General features: G+C 40.0%; 1 protein-coding gene across 7 annotated transcripts in view; it reads left to right on the top strand.

The window, feature by feature from the left end:
* The first annotated feature begins 1,902 nt into the window (after window positions 1–1,902).
* Window positions 1,903–6,000, top strand: part of LOC308091305 (C-myc promoter-binding protein-like) — a 296,959-nt gene continuing 292,861 nt past the window's right edge. For all 7 annotated transcript variants that reach the window (XR_013933693.1, XR_013933694.1, XM_080436802.1 and 4 more), the window contains exon 1: window positions 1,903–2,072. The gene's annotated coding sequence lies outside the window, so the exon portion shown is untranslated. The remainder of the gene's footprint in view (window positions 2,073–6,000) is intronic.

The raw sequence follows: 6,000 nt of genomic DNA, 5'->3' as shown, positions 1-6,000 counted from the left end.
CACACACACACACACACACACACACACACACACACACACACAGTTTTCATTTAACAAAATGTGTGAAAATGTATCATATCTATTGAACAATAAATCTCATGAACAATAAATGTTATATGTTGGAAACTGGTGTTTGAACAGCTAACATTCGATAATCATTCAGTTTTCAGATAATACGAGTAGAACAAGTCCACTGTGGTAAACTCACCCAAAGTCCTGATGAACAAATACAAGGATACTTTAACTCATCAATTCACAGTTAACAGTAGAGAGGCTTCCAGAGCTTTGGAGATAGTTAGGCTAGACATTTACAATGTACAGTTATAGGCCAATAGTGTTGAAAACCAATGGTCTACTCTAGGTCATCACTCACACTGAGGTTAAGAGGTCAACCAGGTCTGTGGCCATGCAACCCAGTCAGAGAGGGCCATAAATGGATAATCCATCTCTCTCTCTCTCGCTCTCTCTCTCTCTCTCTCTCTCTCTCTCTCTCTCACACACACACACACACACACACACACACGCACGCACGCACACACGCACACGCACACGCACACACACACACACACACACACACACACACACACACATTTGTGTGTTTACTTTTGACATTTGACATTTTTGCATGTCAAAGTAAAGTCACATCAATTTCATGATTAATTAGGCTACTTGGGAGAGCCCTGACACAGCCATGACCACATGAAATATTTGGACTCTTAACTTTGGTTAAGTCATAGTGACTTCAACATTAATTAACAGGAATTAATCATTAATTAAGCGTTAGTAAGTGCTAATTACGTGTATGAATTCCCCCTTATTATATGAGGAAGTGTTAACATGGAGCACTGCACATTATACTTGTAAGTTTTTTTGCATTCATAGCCTCCTATAGCATACTGGAGACACCACATTGAGGGACAGAAGGTAGCCTGTGTATTTTACAGTTTTATAACAGCATGTAGGCTATAGCAGGTGCATTATTTCTCCTGATACAGTATAGTTTGGATCCCACCATCACTAAGCCTGCGGCACAGTTTATCTTCAGCTAAAGAACTGTGCTTGCGAGCATAATACACAAGATAGCAGCAGAGGGCTATGTCAGAACATACCAACTAAGAACTTTTTTTCTAGCCTACTGCTGTGGCTTGATAGTTACAACTAGTAGGCTATAATATTATCAGTAGTTTTAATACAATTAATACATTCTAGACTTCTCACTTCTGTTAAAATTGATTATAATTTTCTGGACTGGAAATTGTTAGGACTGCAGATCAGAGAGGCTGCGCTGGCAGGCGATTTTCCATCAGTCGCCCTTGTGTTGTGTGTGTGTCCTCCTATCTGAGCACCCATCTCTACTGCTGTCTCAATAAATAATAACACTGAACAGAAACACGGTAGCGGAGACAAGCAGCTATCTGCTAAAGATGCGATAAGCTATTTTGTGATAGCCTATAGCGTACGAACAGAAATATTAAGCAGCAAAAATAACGCACAGACCTATCAACTCGCAGTATACATTTGATATTTTATTTTGGAATTAAAACGTATAACATTACTTTGAACTTCATATTTTTATCCCACAAAATGATATTATCTTCTTTGGTCTGCATGGTGTCTAATTAAGCCGTCAACAGATGTGATTTACACTGCAGAGAGAAAAGGCAAAATGTACAATATGATATTTGCTCTGCCTCTAGTCAATAGAGTTTCTGTTGCGTTAATTAATTGTCCCTTTTTCAATTAAGCGAAGTGACGCTGTTATCGGCCTATTTGTAGTGACATCTCTGCCAGCCACGCAGCCTCTCGCCCCGGGGCTGTCTGTCTGTCGTGTCGTCAGTAAAGTGATGTAAACGCCACTCAGACAGGATTCCCATCACAACCAAAATGGCGTCGGAGCGTACAGCAGCCGGGTCGGCATATTGAAGGGTCGGAATATTATAAGAGAGGCATTTAAAAATATCTCCCTGTAACGTTTTTTATGCTGCTGGCAAGTGCTGTGATGCAAGTGCGTTTTTAAGCGATTTACCAGCCGGAAGCTGTGCGAGGGACACATTTTCGCGTTCACAAGTGGTGTAAGTATGAAATGATGTGATGATAACTGACTGCCTGTGGACGGATTTACCGAACAGCTGCCGATTACTATGTGAATGACTCGGAACGGGATAGAAATCCTAACCAGGGAGAGAGTGCCAACACCACAGCCAGGCTGTGGCTGTGCCCGGACTGATAGGGCAAATCTGAATTACATTCAAATGAACCGTGGAAGTGGGCATAATTGTTGCAGATGGCACGCTGGCTGGCTTGATAAGATTTGACCCAGTCATTGCCATGCTCTGCTCTGAGCCTTGCCTCGGCTACGCATGTGCCACAGGTTGTTCTGTATCATTCCTAATCCTTTTAGATTGAGCTGTGTGTGTGTATGTATCGTGTGGGGTAAACATGCAATCGACACTTTTTGAAGTGTGTACTCATACATCTATGCTCAGTCACAGGTCGTGATAGCTGATATCTTTTACTGCCACCAATGTACTGTCTGTCGGTTTAGCCCTAAAAATAACTGGTCTGTCCCCATCTCTCTCTCTGCCAGCAGATATAGACGTGGTGTTACTTGTGCCTTTAGAGAAATGCGTTCTTTAATGCCAGATGATTTATTCAGTACATAATACATATTCTTACTTTTTGCCATCTGAAAATTATAACGGTTTGTAAATCATTGTCAACAGCTTTCCGCGTCCCCCACCCCACAGGGTCTTTAATTGTGTTGGTAGCAGCCAGGGACACAGCATCGATCAGTGCAAAGGACTGTGTGTGCATGCATACTCTGACTGGCTGCTACTATATCGAATCAGCTCAGGAGATCTATTTATGCTGGCCCTGTCTGATATTGTGACGGATCATTATATATGTATATATATAAGCCTATAAGAATGCATGGGAAAGAAATGAGCTGTTGAAAACTGACCCTACAGCTAAGATTTCAGAATGGAGAGAGTGGAGACGATGGATTTCTTTGGGCATTTTGGAGGTATGCATCACAAAATTCCCTCACTGTGAGTTTTAAGTGGTGACACACAGGACAGGCATGTCTGGTCAAATCATACAATACAGAAATACTTCCATAGCCTATCATTTAAAAACCTCAGATGTGGATGAAGGTAGCCCTGGAGCCTGCAAGAACCCAAATTGGCCTTATTTGTGCAATTATTGGTCTCCATAATTCAGGAAATACTCAGATGGTCTGGCTTGTTTTTTTTGTACATTATGGGCATAATGTTTGTAATCTCTTTGCCTTGCCTTGCCTGTTCTTGTTTGGAGCGGTGATGACTGCCACATTGGAATGTCAAAGAGGAGACATGGGAATGCTTGAAATGAATACTGTGGTGTCACCCATTTGAGAGTTGCACACGTGGAACGTGCAGGCAACTTTTACTGTAACTAGGTTCTGCCCCCATGCAGTTCCAGGATGAGGAGTAAAAGATCAAAGAGCAGTCTGGGATGCATGACATCTGGTTAGCACCTTTAAGACCACATGAACGGATGACCCTGATGCCCTTTGCCCTAACACTGACCTAAGGATCTCTGTTTATAGTCTTTTGTTTATAATTTCAGCCCAAGAAGTATTTGATCTATTTAGGTTAACTGAAATAAGGTATTCCTTACTTGTCAGTAATGGCGATTTTGGAAGATTATTTCTAAGGCATTTCAAAGAGATGAAAGAGTGGAGGACAGATAGTGTTATTATTTGGTGTGGTGTGAGGTCTGGTCTGATTGAGATCAGAGTCAGACTAGATCTAAATGAGTTTCCTGATAGGCAGGATAGAATGCCAGATGCCACCCATTTGTACTTTGCGCACCCAGGAGCAGAGTTGAGAGCCGTTGATGAATGGAGAGCTTCATAAATAAGGATAGAAAAGATGCTCATCTCTCCCGTTTCTAGAGGTTTGGTAGTAGACACCTAGACTAAAGAAGGATTTTGGAGTTCTTTGAACATGCACGGAGCAATTACATTACATGGTTTATTAACGCAGTGCATTTGGTCCGGTGTATTCTGAGTTCTTTATCACAAGTATCCAATTAATTTGCAGAGATTCAACCAGTGGATGTGTGACAGGCGGTGTAGGCTACTACACCAATCTGAGTGGTCTCGTTTGGCTTTGAGACTGTGAATTAGAGCCTGACTAAGGCCGGATTTTTGGTCCAATCCTGATTTTGGACAGTCCTAGACCACCTTTTACTGATGTTTTTGACTGATGTTTTATAAAAAAATATATACAAATAAAAGTGCAACATATTCTAATCTTATGAAAAGCTTAGATTTGATTAACATTTTTGGTAACAATTTACTTAAAGGTTGGGTCTATAATGCATCATAATCACATTTATAATGCACTTAAAGTTATTCATAACACTAGTTATAACTGTTTATAATCATGTATGACAACTTATAACAAGATTTTTGAAGTATGGTCATAATGCATTATAATCTGGAACAGCACATTATAACTACCATACACCATACAGTATAAAGACACTTTATGACTAAATTATGGTTATAATGTGTTGTTCTGCTGAGCTTATATTCCCATTCCTTTAATCCACTTTCTCCCACTCTGCTATATTTCCCCCATATTTCACCCACTTATTCTGTGGCGTTGTTAGCAAAGTAGGAGCAAAACAAACAATAATCTAATCAACACATAGATGTATAGGCATTCTGTTTTTTAGGTACATTAGACACTGTAAATGACACCACACCTGACACCTTAGGAGTGAGATATGTTAAACCAGCCTTTATTGTTTTTGTTCTTTTTAGTTATTATTATTACCTTTGAGAATTGTTTCCCAAAAGGCGGATATTCATGTTAGCAGGATCAACACAGCACAGCATTAGCTGTGTTTTCATAAAGGTTTCGGGCAAAATGAGACCCTGTCTTGGGAACGGGGCACTGATGTGGATTAGTGGCCATGAAAATTGAGCACCTGGATTACATGAACCCAGGAAGTCCTTTCCATAAACACTAATTACTCATAAACTCAGAGTAGAGTCGACGAGGCCTATTCTCTGAACTGAGAGGGCAGGATGTGTTCTTAGTTGTGGGTGGTGTCTGGCTTCCCACACCATGAGTTAGGGTGGGCCTTGGTCTCAGGTATTAAAGAACACATATTAACAGTTCCTACTGAGGTTGTCCATGGTTTTTTCTGGGTCATTTTGATTTAGATTTTTGATTTTATCTTCCTAACTCGTGGGAACGAGCTAATATTAAGGAGAACAAAAAGTTGGTGGAAATAAATTATAATTCAAGTATTATATCTCTGCTGTCCAGCAGCAACCAGCTAACTCCAAAATGTTCATTTTTCAGGAAATGACAAAAAACAAAAAAAATGTGGAGTTAGGAGGTTTTGTTCATAATTGATAAGAACAGCTAAATGGACCTCCAAGCTCACAATGAGGTTTGAGGTCAAAAGGGGGTGGAGCCTGGAATCAGCTAAACCAGCTAACTCCACCCCCATTTGGTGGACTTAGCTGGTTTAGCAGAAAGTTTGAGGAGCCAATGGAGTTAGATGGTTTTGTCAGAAGCGCTTTTTAATACTTTTCATTGGTTCAATCATTTTTTAATCAACACACAGACGTAAAGGGTGTTCAATGGCCCTGATTTATGGAAAAAAATGCAAAAGCGGAAACATTTAGTTAGCTGGTTCCTGCCGGACAGCAACGAATAGATTTTTTGGAGATTTTTTGGAGAAGTTTATCTTGTTCACGAGTTAGGAACTTGTTCACGTGAGTTAGGAAAATATATAAATTATTTCTCCTTAATATTATCTCGTTCCCACAAGTTAGGAACAAGAAAAATCAAAATGAAAATAACCCCCAAAAGTATTTGTCTTTTTTTTTTTTTTTCTGTGACCAAATCTTTAAACTACTTCACCAACTATGTTTTTTTTCCTGCACCCTTAAGAAAAACCCAACCCTGAAATAAAAAGAAACATATGTTCTTTAGG

The sequence above is a fragment of the Gymnoscopelus braueri genome (assembly GCF_963280865.1).
Source record: "Gymnoscopelus braueri genome assembly, chromosome: 1".
NCBI lineage: Eukaryota > Metazoa > Chordata > Actinopteri > Myctophiformes > Myctophidae > Gymnoscopelus > Gymnoscopelus braueri.
This window is presented reverse-complemented; position numbering and strand designations above follow the sequence as displayed.